This window comes from Ranitomeya variabilis, chromosome 6, assembly GCF_051348905.1.
Source record: "Ranitomeya variabilis isolate aRanVar5 chromosome 6, aRanVar5.hap1, whole genome shotgun sequence".
NCBI classification, from domain to species: domain Eukaryota; kingdom Metazoa; phylum Chordata; class Amphibia; order Anura; family Dendrobatidae; genus Ranitomeya; species Ranitomeya variabilis.
Window position 1 is genome coordinate 495,606,574 of NC_135237.1, and position 19,048 is coordinate 495,625,621.

Consider the following 19,048-nt stretch of genomic DNA (forward strand, 5'->3'; position numbering starts at 1 on the left):
TACTTACATTCCAGTGTCTGCCGCGTCCCCCGGCGTCCGCTTCCCTGCACTGAGTAATCGCCGGCCCTAAAGCACAGCGGTGACGTCACCGCTGTGCTTTGCTTTCCGGCCGGCACTGACACAGTCAGTGCAGAAAGCTATGAGCAGCAGCGCGGACGCCGGGGGACGTGACAGACATCAGAGGGTGAGTATGTAGTGTTTTTTTTTTACTTTTACAATGGTAACCAGGGTAAATATCGTGTTACTAAGCGCGGCCCTGCGCTTAGTAACTCGATATTTGCCCTGGTTACCATTGTAAAACATTGCTGGCATCGTTGCTTTTGCTGTCAAACACGACGATACACGCCGATCTGACGACCAAATAAAGTTCTGGACTTTCAGCAACGACCAGCGATATCACAGCAGGATCCAGATCGCTGCTGCGTGTCAAACACAACGATATCGCTATCCAGGACGCTGCAACGTCACAGATCGCTATCGTTATCGTTGTTAAGTCGCTTAATGTGACGGTACCTTTAGCCTGCAGGAGACCCTGCGTCGAGCCATTTTTAAAGACACCTGATGCTCAGGCCCTGCTGCGGCAGGTGTTTCACTGCAAAACAAACAACGCCTATAGGGGCAGCCCAGCCTTTGCATGGGCCCTTCGGAGCCCGCCTCCACATGGTCAGAGTTCTCGCCACCACGCGAGCCTGAGGAAGGCTGGCCAGGCGATGGGCCAAGCCGCGTCTACCGGCCACACCACCCTGGATACGCCCGATCTCGGAAGCAAAGCAGGGCTGGGCTTGGACAGTACTTGGATGGGAGACCTCCTGGGTACACCAGGTGCTGTAGACAGTTTTGATGACATCTTGCTCGGCTAGTATAGAGCGGCTCCTTGCCAGACACCGACCTTAAGTAACCTAGAGGCTGGAAGCCCCAAGCCCCACAAGTCCGTGAAGAGAAAGGAAAGCACAAAAGGGCCTCTTGCTGAGCACTGGACTGGACAGGACAGGGCAGCCAGAGTGCAAAGTAGAAAAGCAGCAAGTGAGAGGCTTGTCCCTGCCTACGGCCACACCACCCTGAACACGTCTGATCTCGGAAGCTAAGCAGGGTCGGGCCTGGTTAGTACTTGGATGGGAGACCGCCTGGGAATACCAGGTGCTGTAGGCTTTTGCTTTTTCCTTCCTTCCACCAGCAGGGGTCACTCTCCTCTATGCCTTTTTTCCATTCCCTTTCACAAGGGCACACATGCTTCTTTCTTCTTGTCATTTGCTTTCACTCTTGCGCTATTCCATCCTTGCAAACTGCCAGCATCCTTCTCATCACCGTGGGCCTCCAGCATTGTTGCTTATTTACTTTTAATACTAGGCTTCTTTTCAACAGGACCAGCGCCTCCTGCGGGCTTGGAAGCAACCGCCGGCAACCTGGTGGCCAGTTTACAGGCCGAAGCAAGCAGAACACCTTTGCAGGCAACACGACTCCCCTGAAGAGCAGCTCACAGTCACTCGCAACCATCTCACCCTCTTCCTTCATTCGCTCCTGGACGTCTCGATCCACCTCAAGTTGCTGCTCCAGCTTGCTCTTTCTGTCACGTCCCCCCCCCCAGATGAATGGTTAAAGGTACCGTCACATTAAGCGACGCTGCAGCGATATCGACAACGATGCCGATCGCTGCAGCGTCGCTGTGTGGTCGCTGGAGAGCTGTCACACAGACAGCTCTCCAGTGACCAACGATGCCGAAGTCCCCGGGTAACCAGGGTAAACATCGGGTTACTAAGCGCAGGGCCGCGCTTAGTAACCCGATGTTTACCCTGGTTACCAGTGTAAATGTAAAAAAAAAAAAACAGTACATACTTACATTCCAGTGTCTGCCGCGTCCCCCGGCGTCCGCTTCCCTGCACTGAGTAATCGCCGGCCCTAAAGCACAGCGGTGACGTCACCGCTGTGCTTTGCTTTCCGGCCGGCACTGACACAGTCAGTGCAGAAAGCTATGAGCAGCAGCGCGGACGCCGGGGGACGTGACAGACATCAGAGGGTGAGTATGTAGTGTTTTTTTTTTACTTTTACAATGGTAACCAGGGTAAATATCGTGTTACTAAGCGCGGCCCTGCGCTTAGTAACTCGATATTTGCCCTGGTTACCATTGTAAAACATTGCTGGCATCGTTGCTTTTGCTGTCAAACACGACGATACACGCCGATCTGACGACCAAATAAAGTTCTGGACTTTCAGCAACGACCAGCGATATCACAGCAGGATCCAGATCGCTGCTGCGTGTCAAACACAACGATATCGCTATCCAGGACGCTGCAACGTCACAGATCGCTATCGTTATCGTTGTTAAGTCGCTTAATGTGACGGTACCTTTAGCCTGCAGGAGACCCTGCGTCGAGCCATTTTTAAAGACACCTGATGCTCAGGCCCTGCTGCGGCAGGTGTTTCACTGCAAAACAAACAACGCCTATAGGGGCAGCCCAGCCTTTGCATGGGCCCTTCGGAGCCCGCCTCCACATGGTCAGAGTTCTCGCCACCACGCGAGCCTGAGGAAGGCTGGCCAGGCGATGGGCCAAGCCGCGTCTACCGGCCACACCACCCTGGATACGCCCGATCTCGGAAGCAAAGCAGGGCTGGGCTTGGACAGTACTTGGATGGGAGACCTCCTGGGAACACCAGGTGCTGTAGACAGTTTTGATGACATCTTGCTCGGCTAGTATAGAGCGGCTCCTTGCCAGACACCGACCTTAAGTAACCTAGAGGCTGGAAGCCCCAAGCCCCACAAGTCCGTGAAGAGAAAGGAAAGCACAAAAGGGCCTCTTGCTGAGCACTGGACTGGACAGGACAGGGCAGCCAGAGTGCAAAGTAGAAAAGCAGCAAGTGAGAGGCTTGTCTCTGCCTACGGCCACACCACCCTGAACACGCCCGATCTCGTCTGATCTCGGAAGCTAAGCAGGGTCGGGCCTGGTTAGTACTTGGATGGGAGACCGCCTGGGAATACCAGGTGCTGTAGGCTTTTGCTTTTTCCTTCCTTCCACCAGCAGGGGTCACTCTCCTCTATGCCTTTTTTCCATTCCCTTTCACAAGGGCACACATGCTTCTTTCTTCTTGTCATTTGCTTTCACTCTTGCGCTATTCCATCCTTGCAAACTGCCAGCATCCTTCTCATCACCGTGGGCCTCCAGCATTGTTGCTTATTTACTTTTAATACTAGGCTTCTTTTCAACAGGACCAGCGCCTCCTGCGGGCTTGGAAGCAACCGCCGGCAACCTGGTGGCCAGTTTACAGGCCGAAGCAAGCAGAACACCTTTGCAGGCAACACGACTCCCCTGAAGAGCAGCTCACAGTCACTCGCAACCATCTCACCCTCTTCCTTCATTCGCTCCTGGACGTCTCGATCCACCTCAAGTTGCTGCTCCAGCTTGCTCTTTCTGTCACGTCCCCCCCCCCCAGATGAATGGTTAAAGGTACCGTCACATTAAGCGACGCTGCAGCGATATCGACAACGATGCCGATCGCTGCAGCGTCGCTGTGTGGTCGCTGGAGAGCTGTCACACAGACAGCTCTCCAGTGACCAACGATGCCGAAGTCCCCGGGTAACCAGGGTAAACATCGGGTTACTAAGCGCAGGGCCGCGCTTAGTAACCCGATGTTTACCCTGGTTACCAGTGTAAATGTAAAAAAAAAAAACAGTACATACTTACATTCCAGTGTCTGCCGCGTCCCCCGGCGTCCGCTTCCCTGCACTGTGTAAGCGCCGGCCCTAAAGCACAGCGGTGACGTCACCGCTGTGCTTTGCTTTCCGGCCGGCACTGACACAGTCAGTGCAGAAAGCTATGAGCAGCAGCGCGGACGCCGGGGGACGTGACAGACATCAGAGGGTGAGTATGTAGTGTTTTTTTTTTACTTTTACAATGGTAACCAGGGTAAATATCGGGTTACTAAGCGCGGCCCTGCGCTTAGTAACTCGATATTTGCCCTGGTTACCATTGTAAAACATTGCTGGCATCGTTGCTTTTGCTGTCAAACACGACGATACACGCCGATCTGACGACCAAATAAAGTTCTGGACTTTCAGCAACGACCAGCGATATCACAGCAGGATCCAGATCGCTGCTGCGTGTCAAACACAACGATATCGCTATCCAGGACGCTGCAACGTCACAGATCGCTATCGTTATCGTTGTTAAGTCGCTTAATGTGACGGTACCTTTAGCCTGCAGGAGACCCTGCGTCGCGCCATTTTTAAAGACACCTGATGCTCAGGCCCTGCTGCGGCAGGTGTTTCACTGCAAAACAAACAACGCCTATAGGGGCAGCCCAGCCTTTGCATGGGCCCTTCGGAGCCCGCCTCCACATGGTCAGAGTTCTCGCCACCACGCGAGCCTGAGGAAGGCTGGCCAGGCGATGGGCCAAGCAGCGTCTACTGGCCACACCACCCTGGATACGCCCGATCTCGTCCGATCTCGGAAGCAAAGCAGGGCTGGGCTTGGACAGTACTTGGATGGGAGACCTCCTGGGAACACCAGGTGCTGTAGACAGTTTTGATGACATCTTGCTCGGCTAGTATAGAGCGGCTCCTTGCCAGACACCGACCTTAAGCAACCTAGAGGCTGGAAGCCCCAAGCCCCACAAGTCCGTGAAGAGAAAGGAAAGCACAAAAGGGCCTCTTGCTGAGCACTGGACTGGACAGGACAGGGCAGCCAGAGTGCAAAGTAGAAAAGCAGCAAGTGAGAGGCTTGTCTCTGCCTACGGCCACACCACCCTGAACACGCCCGATCTCGTCTGATCTCGGAAGCTAAGCAGGGTCGGGCCTGGTTAGTACTTGGATGGGAGACCGCCTGGGAATACCAGGTGCTGTAGGCTTTTGCTTTTTCCTTCCTTCCACCAGCAGGGGTCACTCTCCTCTATGCCTTTTTTCCATTCCCTTTCACAAGGGCACACATGCTTCTTTCTTCTTGTCATTTGCTTTCACTCTTGCGCTATTCCATCCTTGCAAAATGCCAGCATCCTTCTCATCACCGTGGGCCTCCAGCATTGTTGCTTATTTACTTTTAATACTAGGCTTCTTTTCAACAGGACCAGCGCCTCCTGCGGGCTTGGAAGCAACCGCCGGCAACCTGGTGGCCAGTTTACAGGCCGAAGCAAGCAGAACACCTTTGCAGGCAACACGACTCCCCTGAAGAGCAGCTCACAGTCACTCGCAACCATCTCACCCTCTTCCTTCATTCGCTCCTGGACGTCTCGATCCACCTCAAGTTGCTGCTCCAGCTTGCTCTTTCTGTCACGTCCCCCCCCCCCAGATGAATGGTTAAAGGTACCGTCACATTAAGCGACGCTGCAGCGATATCGACAACGATGCCGATCGCTGCAGCGTCGCTGTGTGGTCGCTGGAGAGCTGTCACACAGACAGCTCTCCAGTGACCAACGATGCCGAAGTCCCCGGGTAACCAGGGTAAACATCGGGTTACTAAGCGCAGGGCCGCGCTTAGTAACCCGATGTTTACCCTGGTTACCAGTGTAAATGTAAAAAAAAAAAACAGTACATACTTACATTCCAGTGTCTGCCGCGTCCCCCGGCGTCCGCTTCCCTGCACTGAGTAATCGCCGGCCCTAAAGCACAGCGGTGACGTCACCGCTGTGCTTTGCTTTCCGGCCGGCACTGACACAGTCAGTGCAGAAAGCTATGAGCAGCAGCGCGGACGCCGGGGGACGTGACAGACATCAGAGGGTGAGTATGTAGTGTTTTTTTTTTACTTTTACAATGGTAACCAGGGTAAATATCGTGTTACTAAGCGCGGCCCTGCGCTTAGTAACTCGATATTTGCCCTGGTTACCATTGTAAAACATTGCTGGCATCGTTGCTTTTGCTGTCAAACACGACGATACACGCCGATCTGACGACCAAATAAAGTTCTGGACTTTCAGCAACGACCAGCGATATCACAGCAGGATCCAGATCGCTGCTGCGTGTCAAACACAACGATATCGCTATCCAGGACGCTGCAACGTCACAGATCGCTATCGTTATCGTTGTTAAGTCGCTTAATGTGACGGTACCTTTAGCCTGCAGGAGACCCTGCGTCGAGCCATTTTTAAAGACACCTGATGCTCAGGCCCTGCTGCGGCAGGTGTTTCACTGCAAAACAAACAACGCCTATAGGGGCAGCCCAGCCTTTGCATGGGCCCTTCGGAGCCCGCCTCCACATGGTCAGAGTTCTCGCCACCACGCGAGCCTGAGGAAGGCTGGCCAGGCGATGGGCCAAGCCGCGTCTACTGGCCACACCACCCTGGATACGCCCGATCTCGTCCGATCTCGGAAGCAAAGCAGGGCTGGGCTTGGACAGTACTTGGATGGGAGACCTCCTGGGAACACCAGGTGCTGTAGACAGTTTTGATGACATCTTGCTCGGCTAGTATAGAGCGGCTCCTTGCCAGACACCGACCTTAAGTAACCTAGAGGCTGGAAGCCCCAAGCCCCACAAGTCCGTGAAGAGAAAGGAAAGCACAAAAGGGCCTCTTGCTGAGCACTGGACTGGACAGGACAGGGCAGCCAGAGTGCAAAGTAGAAAAGCAGCAAGTGAGAGGCTTGTCTCTGCCTACGGCCACACCACCCTGAACACGCCCGATCTCGTCTGATCTCGGAAGCTAAGCAGGGTCAGGCCTGGTTAGTACTTGAATGGGAGACCGCCTGGGAATACCAGGTGCTGTAGGCTTTTGCTTTTTCCTTCCTTCCACCAGCAGGGGTCACTCTCCTCTATGCCTTTTTTCCATTCCCTTTCACAAGGGCACACATGCTTCTTTCTTCTTGTCATTTGCTTTCACTCTTGCGCTATTCCATCCTTGCAAAATGCCAGCATCCTTCTCATCACCGTGGGCCTCCAGCATTGTTGCTTATTTACTTTTAATACTAGGCTTCTTTTCAACAGGACCAGCGCCTCCTGCGGGCTTGGAAGCAACCGCCGGCAACCTGGTGGCCAGTTTACAGGCCGAAGCAAGCAGAACACCTTTGCAGGCAACACGACTCCCCTGAAGAGCAGCTCACAGTCACTCGCAACCATCTCACCCTCTTCCTTCATTCGCTCCTGGACGTCTCGATCCACCTCAAGTTGCTGCTCCAGCTTGCTCTTTCTGTCACGTCCCCCCCCCCCAGATGAATGGTTAAAGGTACCGTCACATTAAGCGACGCTGCAGCGATATCGACAACGATGCCGATCGCTGCAGCGTCGCTGTGTGGTCGCTGGAGAGCTGTCACACAGACAGCTCTCCAGTGACCAACGATGCCGAAGTCCCCGGGTAACCAGGGTAAACATCGGGTTACTAAGCGCAGGGCCGCGCTTAGTAACCCGATGTTTACCCTGGTTACCAGTGTAAATGTAAAAAAAAAAAACAGTACATACTTACATTCCAGTGTCTGCCGCGTCCCCCGGCGTCCGCTTCCCTGCACTGAGTAATCGCCGGCCCTAAAGCACAGCGGTGACGTCACCGCTGTGCTTTGCTTTCCGGCCGGCACTGACACAGTCAGTGCAGAAAGCTATGAGCAGCAGCGCGGACGCCGGGGGACGTGACAGACATCAGAGGGTGAGTATGTAGTGTTTTTTTTTTACTTTTACAATGGTAACCAGGGTAAATATCGTGTTACTAAGCGCGGCCCTGCGCTTAGTAACTCGATATTTGCCCTGGTTACCATTGTAAAACATTGCTGGCATCGTTGCTTTTGCTGTCAAACACGACGATACACGCCGATCTGACGACCAAATAAAGTTCTGGACTTTCAGCAACGACCAGCGATATCACAGCAGGATCCAGATCGCTGCTGCGTGTCAAACACAACGATATCGCTATCCAGGACGCTGCAACGTCACAGATCGCTATCGTTATCGTTGTTAAGTCGCTTAATGTGACGGTACCTTTAGCCTGCAGGAGACCCTGCGTCGAGCCATTTTTAAAGACACCTGATGCTCAGGCCCTGCTGCGGCAGGTGTTTCACTGCAAAACAAACAACGCCTATAGGGGCAGCCCAGCCTTTGCATGGGCCCTTCGGAGCCCGCCTCCACATGGTCAGAGTTCTCGCCACCACGCGAGCCTGAGGAAGGCTGGCCAGGCGATGGGCCAAGCCGCGTCTACCGGCCACACCACCCTGGATACGCCCGATCTCGGAAGCAAAGCAGGGCTGGGCTTGGACAGTACTTGGATGGGAGACCTCCTGGGTACACCAGGTGCTGTAGACAGTTTTGATGACATCTTGCTCGGCTAGTATAGAGCGGCTCCTTGCCAGACACCGACCTTAAGTAACCTAGAGGCTGGAAGCCCCAAGCCCCACAAGTCCGTGAAGAGAAAGGAAAGCACAAAAGGGCCTCTTGCTGAGCACTGGACTGGACAGGACAGGGCAGCCAGAGTGCAAAGTAGAAAAGCAGCAAGTGAGAGGCTTGTCCCTGCCTACGGCCACACCACCCTGAACACGTCTGATCTCGGAAGCTAAGCAGGGTCGGGCCTGGTTAGTACTTGGATGGGAGACCGCCTGGGAATACCAGGTGCTGTAGGCTTTTGCTTTTTCCTTCCTTCCACCAGCAGGGGTCACTCTCCTCTATGCCTTTTTTCCATTCCCTTTCACAAGGGCACACATGCTTCTTTCTTCTTGTCATTTGCTTTCACTCTTGCGCTATTCCATCCTTGCAAACTGCCAGCATCCTTCTCATCACCGTGGGCCTCCAGCATTGTTGCTTATTTACTTTTAATACTAGGCTTCTTTTCAACAGGACCAGCGCCTCCTGCGGGCTTGGAAGCAACCGCCGGCAACCTGGTGGCCAGTTTACAGGCCGAAGCAAGCAGAACACCTTTGCAGGCAACACGACTCCCCTGAAGAGCAGCTCACAGTCACTCGCAACCATCTCACCCTCTTCCTTCATTCGCTCCTGGACGTCTCGATCCACCTCAAGTTGCTGCTCCAGCTTGCTCTTTCTGTCACGTCCCCCCCCCCAGATGAATGGTTAAAGGTACCGTCACATTAAGCGACGCTGCAGCGATATCGACAACGATGCCGATCGCTGCAGCGTCGCTGTGTGGTCGCTGGAGAGCTGTCACACAGACAGCTCTCCAGTGACCAACGATGCCGAAGTCCCCGGGTAACCAGGGTAAACATCGGGTTACTAAGCGCAGGGCCGCGCTTAGTAACCCGATGTTTACCCTGGTTACCAGTGTAAATGTAAAAAAAAAAAAACAGTACATACTTACATTCCAGTGTCTGCCGCGTCCCCCGGCGTCCGCTTCCCTGCACTGAGTAATCGCCGGCCCTAAAGCACAGCGGTGACGTCACCGCTGTGCTTTGCTTTCCGGCCGGCACTGACACAGTCAGTGCAGAAAGCTATGAGCAGCAGCGCGGACGCCGGGGGACGTGACAGACATCAGAGGGTGAGTATGTAGTGTTTTTTTTTTACTTTTACAATGGTAACCAGGGTAAATATCGTGTTACTAAGCGCGGCCCTGCGCTTAGTAACTCGATATTTGCCCTGGTTACCATTGTAAAACATTGCTGGCATCGTTGCTTTTGCTGTCAAACACGACGATACACGCCGATCTGACGACCAAATAAAGTTCTGGACTTTCAGCAACGACCAGCGATATCACAGCAGGATCCAGATCGCTGCTGCGTGTCAAACACAACGATATCGCTATCCAGGACGCTGCAACGTCACAGATCGCTATCGTTATCGTTGTTAAGTCGCTTAATGTGACGGTACCTTTAGCCTGCAGGAGACCCTGCGTCGAGCCATTTTTAAAGACACCTGATGCTCAGGCCCTGCTGCGGCAGGTGTTTCACTGCAAAACAAACAACGCCTATAGGGGCAGCCCAGCCTTTGCATGGGCCCTTCGGAGCCCGCCTCCACATGGTCAGAGTTCTCGCCACCACGCGAGCCTGAGGAAGGCTGGCCAGGCGATGGGCCAAGCCGCGTCTACCGGCCACACCACCCTGGATACGCCCGATCTCGGAAGCAAAGCAGGGCTGGGCTTGGACAGTACTTGGATGGGAGACCTCCTGGGAACACCAGGTGCTGTAGACAGTTTTGATGACATCTTGCTCGGCTAGTATAGAGCGGCTCCTTGCCAGACACCGACCTTAAGTAACCTAGAGGCTGGAAGCCCCAAGCCCCACAAGTCCGTGAAGAGAAAGGAAAGCACAAAAGGGCCTCTTGCTGAGCACTGGACTGGACAGGACAGGGCAGCCAGAGTGCAAAGTAGAAAAGCAGCAAGTGAGAGGCTTGTCTCTGCCTACGGCCACACCACCCTGAACACGCCCGATCTCGTCTGATCTCGGAAGCTAAGCAGGGTCGGGCCTGGTTAGTACTTGGATGGGAGACCGCCTGGGAATACCAGGTGCTGTAGGCTTTTGCTTTTTCCTTCCTTCCACCAGCAGGGGTCACTCTCCTCTATGCCTTTTTTCCATTCCCTTTCACAAGGGCACACATGCTTCTTTCTTCTTGTCATTTGCTTTCACTCTTGCGCTATTCCATCCTTGCAAACTGCCAGCATCCTTCTCATCACCGTGGGCCTCCAGCATTGTTGCTTATTTACTTTTAATACTAGGCTTCTTTTCAACAGGACCAGCGCCTCCTGCGGGCTTGGAAGCAACCGCCGGCAACCTGGTGGCCAGTTTACAGGCCGAAGCAAGCAGAACACCTTTGCAGGCAACACGACTCCCCTGAAGAGCAGCTCACAGTCACTCGCAACCATCTCACCCTCTTCCTTCATTCGCTCCTGGACGTCTCGATCCACCTCAAGTTGCTGCTCCAGCTTGCTCTTTCTGTCACGTCCCCCCCCCCCAGATGAATGGTTAAAGGTACCGTCACATTAAGCGACGCTGCAGCGATATCGACAACGATGCCGATCGCTGCAGCGTCGCTGTGTGGTCGCTGGAGAGCTGTCACACAGACAGCTCTCCAGTGACCAACGATGCCGAAGTCCCCGGGTAACCAGGGTAAACATCGGGTTACTAAGCGCAGGGCCGCGCTTAGTAACCCGATGTTTACCCTGGTTACCAGTGTAAATGTAAAAAAAAAAAACAGTACATACTTACATTCCAGTGTCTGCCGCGTCCCCCGGCGTCCGCTTCCCTGCACTGTGTAAGCGCCGGCCCTAAAGCACAGCGGTGACGTCACCGCTGTGCTTTGCTTTCCGGCCGGCACTGACACAGTCAGTGCAGAAAGCTATGAGCAGCAGCGCGGACGCCGGGGGACGTGACAGACATCAGAGGGTGAGTATGTAGTGTTTTTTTTTTACTTTTACAATGGTAACCAGGGTAAATATCGTGTTACTAAGCGCGGCCCTGCGCTTAGTAACTCGATATTTGCCCTGGTTACCATTGTAAAACATTGCTGGCATCGTTGCTTTTGCTGTCAAACACGACGATACACGCCGATCTGACGACCAAATAAAGTTCTGGACTTTCAGCAACGACCAGCGATATCACAGCAGGATCCAGATCGCTGCTGCGTGTCAAACACAACGATATCGCTATCCAGGACGCTGCAACGTCACAGATCGCTATCGTTATCGTTGTTAAGTCGCTTAATGTGACGGTACCTTTAGCCTGCAGGAGACCCTGCGTCGAGCCATTTTTAAAGACACCTGATGCTCAGGCCCTGCTGCGGCAGGTGTTTCACTGCAAAACAAACAACGCCTATAGGGGCAGCCCAGCCTTTGCATGGGCCCTTCGGAGCCCGCCTCCACATGGTCAGAGTTCTCGCCACCACGCGAGCCTGAGGAAGGCTGGCCAGGCGATGGGCCAAGCAGCGTCTACTGGCCACACCACCCTGGATACGCCCGATCTCGTCCGATCTCGGAAGCAAAGCAGGGCTGGGCTTGGACAGTACTTGGATGGGAGACCTCCTGGGAACACCAGGTGCTGTAGACAGTTTTGATGACATCTTGCTCGGCTAGTATAGAGCGGCTCCTTGCCAGACACCGACCTTAAGCAACCTAGAGGCTGGAAGCCCCAAGCCCCACAAGTCCGTGAAGAGAAAGGAAAGCACAAAAAAGCCTCTTGCTGAGCACTGGACTGGACAGGACAGGGCAGCCAGAGTGCAAAGTAGAAAAGCAGCAAGTGAGAGGCTTGTCTCTGCCTACGGCCACACCACCCTGAACACGCCCGATCTCGTCTGATCTCGGAAGCTAAGCAGGGTCGGGCCTGGTTAGTACTTGGATGGGAGACCGCCTGGGAATACCAGGTGCTGTAGGCTTTTGCTTTTTCCTTCCTTCCACCAGCAGGGGTCACTCTCCTCTATGCCTTTTTTCCATTCCCTTTCACAAGGGCACACATGCTTCTTTCTTCTTGTCATTTGCTTTCACTCTTGCGCTATTCCATCCTTGCAAACTGCCAGCATCCTTCTCATCACCGTGGGCCTCCAGCATTGTTGCTTATTTACTTTTAATACTAGGCTTCTTTTCAACAGGACCAGCGCCTCCTGCGGGCTTGGAAGCAACCGCCGGCAACCTGGTGGCCAGTTTACAGGCCGAAGCAAGCAGAACACCTTTGCAGGCAACACGACTCCCCTGAAGAGCAGCTCACAGTCACTCGCAACCATCTCACCCTCTTCCTTCATTCGCTCCTGGACGTCTCGATCCACCTCAAGTTGCTGCTCCAGCTTGCTCTTTCTGTCACGTCCCCCCCCCCCAGATGAATGGTTAAAGGTACCGTCACATTAAGCGACGCTGCAGCGATATCGACAACGATGCCGATCGCTGCAGCGTCGCTGTGTGGTCGCTGGAGAGCTGTCACACAGACAGCTCTCCAGTGACCAACGATGCCGAAGTCCCCGGGTAACCAGGGTAAACATCGGGTTACTAAGCGCAGGGCCGCGCTTAGTAACCCGATGTTTACCCTGGTTACCAGTGTAAATGTAAAAAAAAAAAAACAGTACATACTTACATTCCAGTGTCTGCCGCGTCCCCCGGCGTCCGCTTCCCTGCACTGTGTAAGCGCCGGCCCTAAAGCACAGCGGTGACGTCACCGCTGTGCTTTGCTTTCCGGCCGGCACTGACACAGTCAGTGCAGAAAGCTATGAGCAGCAGCGCGGACGCCGGGGGACGTGACAGACATCAGAGGGTGAGTATGTAGTGTTTTTTTTTTACTTTTACAATGGTAACCAGGGTAAATATCGGGTTACTAAGCGCGGCCCTGCGCTTAGTAACTCGATATTTGCCCTGGTTACCATTGTAAAACATTGCTGGCATCGTTGCTTTTGCTGTCAAACACGACGATACACGCCGATCTGACGACCAAATAAAGTTCTGGACTTTCAGCAACGACCAGCGATATCACAGCAGGATCCAGATCGCTGCTGCGTGTCAAACACAACGATATCGCTATCCAGGACGCTGCAACGTCACAGATCGCTATCGTTATCGTTGTTAAGTCGCTTAATGTGACGGTACCTTTAGCCTGCAGGAGACCCTGCGTCGAGCCATTTTTAAAGACACCTGATGCTCAGGCCCTGCTGCGGCAGGTGTTTCACTGCAAAACAAACAACGCCTATAGGGGCAGCCCAGCCTTTGCATGGGCCCTTCGGAGCCCGCCTCCACATGGTCAGAGTTCTCGCCACCACGCGAGCCTGAGGAAGGCTGGCCAGGCGATGGGCCAAGCAGCGTCTACTGGCCACACCACCCTGGATACGCCCGATCTCGTCCGATCTCGGAAGCAAAGCAGGGCTGGGCTTGGACAGTACTTGGATGGGAGACCTCCTGGGAACACCAGGTGCTGTAGACAGTTTTGATGACATCTTGCTCGGCTAGTATAGAGCGGCTCCTTGCCAGACACCGACCTTAAGCAACCTAGAGGCTGGAAGCCCCAAGCCCCACAAGTCCGTGAAGAGAAAGGAAAGCACAAAAGGGCCTCTTGCTGAGCACTGGACTGGACAGGACAGGGCAGCCAGAGTGCAAAGTAGAAAAGCAGCAAGTGAGAGGCTTGTCTCTGCCTACGGCCACACCACCCTGAACACGCCCGATCTCGTCTGATCTCGGAAGCTAAGCAGGGTCGGGCCTGGTTAGTACTTGGATGGGAGACCGCCTGGGAATACCAGGTGCTGTAGGCTTTTGCTTTTTCCTTCCTTCCACCAGCAGGGGTCACTCTCCTCTATGCCTTTTTTCCATTCCCTTTCACAAGGGCACACATGCTTCTTTCTTCTTGTCATTTGCTTTCACTCTTGCGCTATTCCATCCTTGCAAAATGCCAGCATCCTTCTCATCACCGTGGGCCTCCAGCATTGTTGCTTATTTACTTTTAATACTAGGCTTCTTTTCAACAGGACCAGCGCCTCCTGCGGGCTTGGAAGCAACCGCCGGCAACCTGGTGGCCAGTTTACAGGCCGAAGCAAGCAGAACACCTTTGCAGGCAACACGACTCCCCTGAAGAGCAGCTCACAGTCACTCGCAACCATCTCACCCTCTTCCTTCATTCGCTCCTGGACGTCTCGATCCACCTCAAGTTGCTGCTCCAGCTTGCTCTTTCTGTCACGTCCCCCCCCCCAGATGAATGGTTAAAGGTACCGTCACATTAAGCGACGCTGCAGCGATATCGACAACGATGCCGATCGCTGCAGCGTCGCTGTGTGGTCGCTGGAGAGCTGTCACACAGACAGCTCTCCAGTGACCAACGATGCCGAAGTCCCCGGGTAACCAGGGTAAACATCGGGTTACTAAGCGCAGGGCCGCGCTTAGTAACCCGATGTTTACCCTGGTTACCAGTGTAAATGTAAAAAAAAAAAAACAGTACATACTTACATTCCAGTGTCTGCCGCGTCCCCCGGCGTCCGCTTCCCTGCACTGTGTAAGCGCCGGCCCTAAAGCACAGCGGTGACGTCACCGCTGTGCTTTGCTTTCCGGCCGGCACTGACACAGTCAGTGCAGAAAGCTATGAGCAGCAGCGCGGACGCCGGGGGACGTGACAGACATCAGAGGGTGAGTATGTAGTGTTTTTTTTTTACTTTTACAATGGTAACCAGGGTAAATATCGGGTTACTAAGCGCGGCCCTGCGCTTAGTAACTCGATATTTGCCCTGGTTACCATTGTAAAACATTGCTGGCATCGTTGCTTTTGCTGTCAAACACGACGATACACGCCGATCTGACGACCAAATAAAGTTCTGGACTTTCAGCAACGACCAGCGATATCACAGCAGGATCCAGATCGCTGCTGCGTGTCAAACACAACGATATCGCTATCCAGGACGCTGCAACGTCACAGATCGCTATCGTTATCGTTGTTAAGTCGCTTAATGTGACGGTACCTTTAGCCTGCAGGAGACCCTGCGTCGAGCCATTTTTAAAGACACCTGATGCTCAGGCCCTGCTGCGGCAGGTGTTTCACTGCAAAACAAACAACGCCTATAGGGGCAGCCCAGCCTTTGCATGGGCCCTTCGGAGCCCGCCTCCACATGGTCAGAGTTCTCGCCACCACGCGAGCCTGAGGAAGGCTGGCCAGGCGATGGGCCAAGCAGCGTCTACTGGCCACACCACCCTGGATACGCCCGATCTCGTCCGATCTCGGAAGCAAAGCAGGGCTGGGCTTGGACAGTACTTGGATGGGAGACCTCCTGGGAACACCAGGTGCTGTAGACAGTTTTGATGACATCTTGCTCGGCTAGTATAGAGCGGCTCCTTGCCAGACACCGACCTTAAGCAACCTAGAGGCTGGAAGCCCCAAGCCCCACAAGTCCGTGAAGAGAAAGGAAAGCACAAAAGGGCCTCTTGCTGAGCACTGGACTGGACTGGACTGGACTGGACAGGACAGGGCAGCCAGAGTGCAAAGTAGAAAAGCAGCAAGTGAGAGGCTTGTCTCTGCCTACGGCCACACCACCCTGAACACGCCCGATCTCGTCTGATCTCGGAAGCTAAGCAGGGTCGGTCCTGGTTAGTACTTGGATGGGAGACCGCCTGGGAATACCAGGTGCTGTAGGCTTTTGCTTTTTCCTTCCTTCCACCAGCAGGGGTCACTCTCCTCTATGCCTTTTTTCCATTCCCTTTCACAAGGGCACACATGCTTCTTTCTTCTTGTCATTTGCTTTCACTCTTGCGCTATTCCATCCTTGCAAAATGCCAGCATCCTTCTCATCACCGTGGGCCTCCAGCATTGTTGCTTATTTACTTTTAATACTAGGCTTCTTTTCAACAGGACCAGCGCCTCCTGCGGGCTTGGAAGCAACCGCCGGCAACCTGGTGGCCAGTTTACAGGCCGAAGCAAGCAGAACACCTTTGCAGGCAACACGACTCCCCTGAAGAGCAGCTCACAGTCACTCGCAACCATCTCACCCTCTTCCTTCATTCGCTCCTGGACGTCTCGATCCACCTCAAGTTGCTGCTCCAGCTTGCTCTTTCTGTCACGTCCCCCCCCCCCCAGATGAATGGTTAAAGGTACCGTCACATTAAGCGACGCTGCAGCGATATCGACAACGATGCCGATCGCTGCAGCGTCGCTGTGTGGTCGCTGGAGAGCTGTCACACAGACAGCTCTCCAGTGACCAACGATGCCGAAGTCCCCGGGTAACCAGGGTAAACATCGGGTTACTAAGCGCAGGGCCGCGCTTAGTAACCCGATGTTTACCCTGGTTACCAGTGTAAATGTAAAAAAAAAAAACAGTACATACTTACATTCCAGTGTCTGCCGCGTCCCCCGGCGTCCGCTTCCCTGCACTGAGTAATCGCCGGCCCTAAAGCACAGCGGTGACGTCACCGCTGTGCTTTGCTTTCCGGCCGGCACTGACACAGTCAGTGCAGAAAGCTATGAGCAGCAGCGCGGACGCCGGGGGACGTGACAGACATCAGAGGGTGAGTATGTAGTGTTTTTTTTTTACTTTTACAATGGTAACCAGGGTAAATATCGTGTTACTAAGCGCGGCCCTGCGCTTAGTAACTCGATATTTGCCCTGGTTACCATTGTAAAACATTGCTGGCATCGTTGCTTTTGCTGTCAAACACGACGATACACGCCGATCTGACGACCAAATAAAGTTCTGGACTTTCAGCAACGACCAGCGATATCACAGCAGGATCCAGATCGCTGCTGCGTGTCAAACACAACGATATCGCTATCCAGGACGCTGCAACGTCACAGATCGCTATCGTTATCGTTGTTAAGTCGCTTAATGTGACGGTACCTTTAGCCTGCAGGAGACCCTGCGTCGAGCCATTTTTAAAGACACCTGATGCTCAGGCCCTGCTGCGGCAGGTGTTTCACTGCAAAACAAACAACGCCTATAGGGGCAGCCCAGCCTTTGCATGGGCCCTTCGGAGCCCGCCTCCACATGGTCAGAGTTCTCGCCACCACGCGAGCCTGAGGAAGGCTGGCCAGGCGATGGGCCAAGCCGCGTCTACTGGCCACACCACCCTGGATACGCCCGATCTCGTCCGATCTCGGAAGCAAAGCAGGGCTGGGCTTGGACAGTACTTGGATGGGAGACCTCCTGGGAACACCAGGTGCTGTAGACAGTTTTGATGACATCTTGCTCGGCTAGTATAGAGCGGCTCCTTGCCAGACACCGACCTTAAGTAACCTAGAGGCTGGAAGCCCCAAGCCCCACAAGTCCGTGAAGAGAAAGGAAAGCACAAAAGGGCCTCTTGCTGAGCACTGGACTGGACAGGACAGGGCAGCCAGAGTGCAAAGTAGAAAAGCAGCAAGTGAGAGGCTTGTCTCTGCCTACGGCCACACCACCCTGAACACGCCCGATCTCGTCTGATCTCGGAAGCTAAGCAGGGTCAGGCCTGGTTAGTACTTGGATGGGAGACCGCCTGGGAATACCAGGTGCTGTAGGCTTTTGCTTTTTCCTTCCTTCCACCAGCAGGGGTCACTCTCCTCTATGCCTTTTTTCCATTCCCTTTCACAAGGGCACACATGCTTCTTTCTTCTTGTCATTTGCTTTCACTCTTGCGCTATTCCATCCTTGCAAAATGCCAGCATCCTTCTCATCACCGTGGGCCTCCAGCATTGTTGCTTATTTACTTTTAATACTAGGCTTCTTTTCAACAGGACCAGCGCCTCCTGCGGGCTTGGAAGCAACCGCCGGCAACCTGGTGGCCAGTTTACAGGCCGAAGCAAGCAGAACACCTTTGCAGGCAACACGACTCCCCTGAAGAGCAGCTCACAGTCACTCGCAACCATCTCACCCTCTTCCTTCATTCGCTCCTGGACGTCTCGATCCACCTCAAGTTGCTGCTCCAGCTTGCTCTTTCTGTCACGTCCCCCCCCCCCAGATGAATGGTTAAAGGTACCGTCACATTAAGCGACGCTGCAGCGATATCGACAACGATGCCGATCGCTGCAGCGTCGCTGTGTGGTCGCTGGAGAGCTGTCACACAGACAGCTCTCCAGTGACCAACGATGCCGAAGTCCCCGGGTAACCAGGGTAAACATCGGGTTACTAAGCGCAGGGCCGCGCTTAGTAACCCGATGTTTACCCTGGTTACCAGTGTAAATGTAAAAAAAAAAAAACAGTACATACTTACATTCCAGTGTCTGCCGCGTCCCCCGGCGTCCGCTTCCCTGCACTGTGTAAGCGCCGGCCCTAAAGCACAGCGGTGACGTCACCGCTGTGCTTTGCTTTCCGGCCGGCACTGACACAGTCAGTGCAGAAAGCTATGAGCAGCAGCGCGGACGCCGGGGGACGTGACAGACATCAGAGGGTGAGTATGTAGTGTTTTTTTTTTACTTTTACAATGGTAACCAGGGTAAATATCGGGTTACTAAGCGCGGCCCTGCGCTTAGTAACTCGATATTTGCCCTGGTTACCATTGTAAAACATTGCTGGCATCGTTGCTTTTGCTGTCAAACACGACGATACACGCCGATCTGACGACCAAATAAAGTTCTGGACTTTCAGCAACGACCAGCGATATCACAGCAGGATCCAGATCGCTGCTGCGTGTCAAACACAACGATATCGCTATCCAGGACGCTGCAACGTCACAGATCGCTATCGTTATCGTTGTTAAGTCGCTTAATGTGACGGTACCTTTAGCCTGCAGGAGACCCTGCGTCGAGCCATTTTTAAAGACACCTGATGCTCAGGCCCTGCTGCGGCAGGTGTTT

General features: G+C 53.9%; 14 non-coding genes and 6 pseudogenes across 14 annotated transcripts; all 20 read left to right on the forward strand.

The window, feature by feature from the left end:
- Positions 1–724: 724 nt before the first annotated feature.
- Positions 725–834, forward strand: LOC143784063 (5S ribosomal RNA; annotated as a pseudogene).
- A 206-nt stretch (positions 835–1,040) lies between these two features.
- LOC143784049 (5S ribosomal RNA) lies at positions 1,041–1,149 on the forward strand (annotated as a pseudogene).
- Positions 1,150–2,554: 1,405 nt separating this feature from the next.
- LOC143784058 (5S ribosomal RNA) lies at positions 2,555–2,664 on the forward strand (annotated as a pseudogene).
- Positions 2,665–2,870: 206 nt separating this feature from the next.
- LOC143783785 (5S ribosomal RNA) lies at positions 2,871–2,989 on the forward strand. Its single transcript, XR_013217454.1, has one exon. It is a non-coding gene; the product is annotated as a 5S ribosomal RNA (ribosomal RNA).
- A 1,405-nt stretch (positions 2,990–4,394) lies between these two features.
- On the forward strand, positions 4,395–4,514 carry LOC143783844 (5S ribosomal RNA). The gene has a single exon (XR_013217509.1). It is a non-coding gene; the product is annotated as a 5S ribosomal RNA (ribosomal RNA).
- A 206-nt stretch (positions 4,515–4,720) lies between these two features.
- On the forward strand, positions 4,721–4,839 carry LOC143783797 (5S ribosomal RNA). Its single transcript, XR_013217465.1, has one exon. It is a non-coding gene; the product is annotated as a 5S ribosomal RNA (ribosomal RNA).
- A 1,405-nt stretch (positions 4,840–6,244) lies between these two features.
- LOC143783845 (5S ribosomal RNA) lies at positions 6,245–6,364 on the forward strand. Its single transcript, XR_013217510.1, has one exon. It is a non-coding gene; the product is annotated as a 5S ribosomal RNA (ribosomal RNA).
- A 206-nt stretch (positions 6,365–6,570) lies between these two features.
- Positions 6,571–6,689, forward strand: LOC143783811 (5S ribosomal RNA). Its single transcript, XR_013217479.1, has one exon. It is a non-coding gene; the product is annotated as a 5S ribosomal RNA (ribosomal RNA).
- Positions 6,690–8,094: 1,405 nt separating this feature from the next.
- Positions 8,095–8,204, forward strand: LOC143784065 (5S ribosomal RNA; annotated as a pseudogene).
- Positions 8,205–8,410: 206 nt separating this feature from the next.
- Positions 8,411–8,519, forward strand: LOC143784050 (5S ribosomal RNA; annotated as a pseudogene).
- Positions 8,520–9,924: 1,405 nt separating this feature from the next.
- On the forward strand, positions 9,925–10,034 carry LOC143784059 (5S ribosomal RNA; annotated as a pseudogene).
- Positions 10,035–10,240: 206 nt separating this feature from the next.
- LOC143783808 (5S ribosomal RNA) lies at positions 10,241–10,359 on the forward strand. Its single transcript, XR_013217476.1, has one exon. It is a non-coding gene; the product is annotated as a 5S ribosomal RNA (ribosomal RNA).
- A 1,405-nt stretch (positions 10,360–11,764) lies between these two features.
- LOC143783846 (5S ribosomal RNA) lies at positions 11,765–11,884 on the forward strand. Its single transcript, XR_013217511.1, has one exon. It is a non-coding gene; the product is annotated as a 5S ribosomal RNA (ribosomal RNA).
- A 206-nt stretch (positions 11,885–12,090) lies between these two features.
- LOC143783820 (5S ribosomal RNA) lies at positions 12,091–12,209 on the forward strand. The gene has a single exon (XR_013217487.1). It is a non-coding gene; the product is annotated as a 5S ribosomal RNA (ribosomal RNA).
- Positions 12,210–13,615: 1,406 nt separating this feature from the next.
- LOC143783847 (5S ribosomal RNA) lies at positions 13,616–13,735 on the forward strand. The gene has a single exon (XR_013217512.1). It is a non-coding gene; the product is annotated as a 5S ribosomal RNA (ribosomal RNA).
- A 206-nt stretch (positions 13,736–13,941) lies between these two features.
- LOC143783831 (5S ribosomal RNA) lies at positions 13,942–14,060 on the forward strand. The gene has a single exon (XR_013217497.1). It is a non-coding gene; the product is annotated as a 5S ribosomal RNA (ribosomal RNA).
- Positions 14,061–15,465: 1,405 nt separating this feature from the next.
- LOC143783848 (5S ribosomal RNA) lies at positions 15,466–15,585 on the forward strand. The gene has a single exon (XR_013217513.1). It is a non-coding gene; the product is annotated as a 5S ribosomal RNA (ribosomal RNA).
- Positions 15,586–15,806: 221 nt separating this feature from the next.
- Positions 15,807–15,925, forward strand: LOC143783795 (5S ribosomal RNA). The gene has a single exon (XR_013217463.1). It is a non-coding gene; the product is annotated as a 5S ribosomal RNA (ribosomal RNA).
- A 1,406-nt stretch (positions 15,926–17,331) lies between these two features.
- Positions 17,332–17,451, forward strand: LOC143783849 (5S ribosomal RNA). Its single transcript, XR_013217514.1, has one exon. It is a non-coding gene; the product is annotated as a 5S ribosomal RNA (ribosomal RNA).
- A 206-nt stretch (positions 17,452–17,657) lies between these two features.
- Positions 17,658–17,776, forward strand: LOC143783805 (5S ribosomal RNA). The gene has a single exon (XR_013217473.1). It is a non-coding gene; the product is annotated as a 5S ribosomal RNA (ribosomal RNA).
- Positions 17,777–19,048: the final 1,272 nt, after the last annotated feature.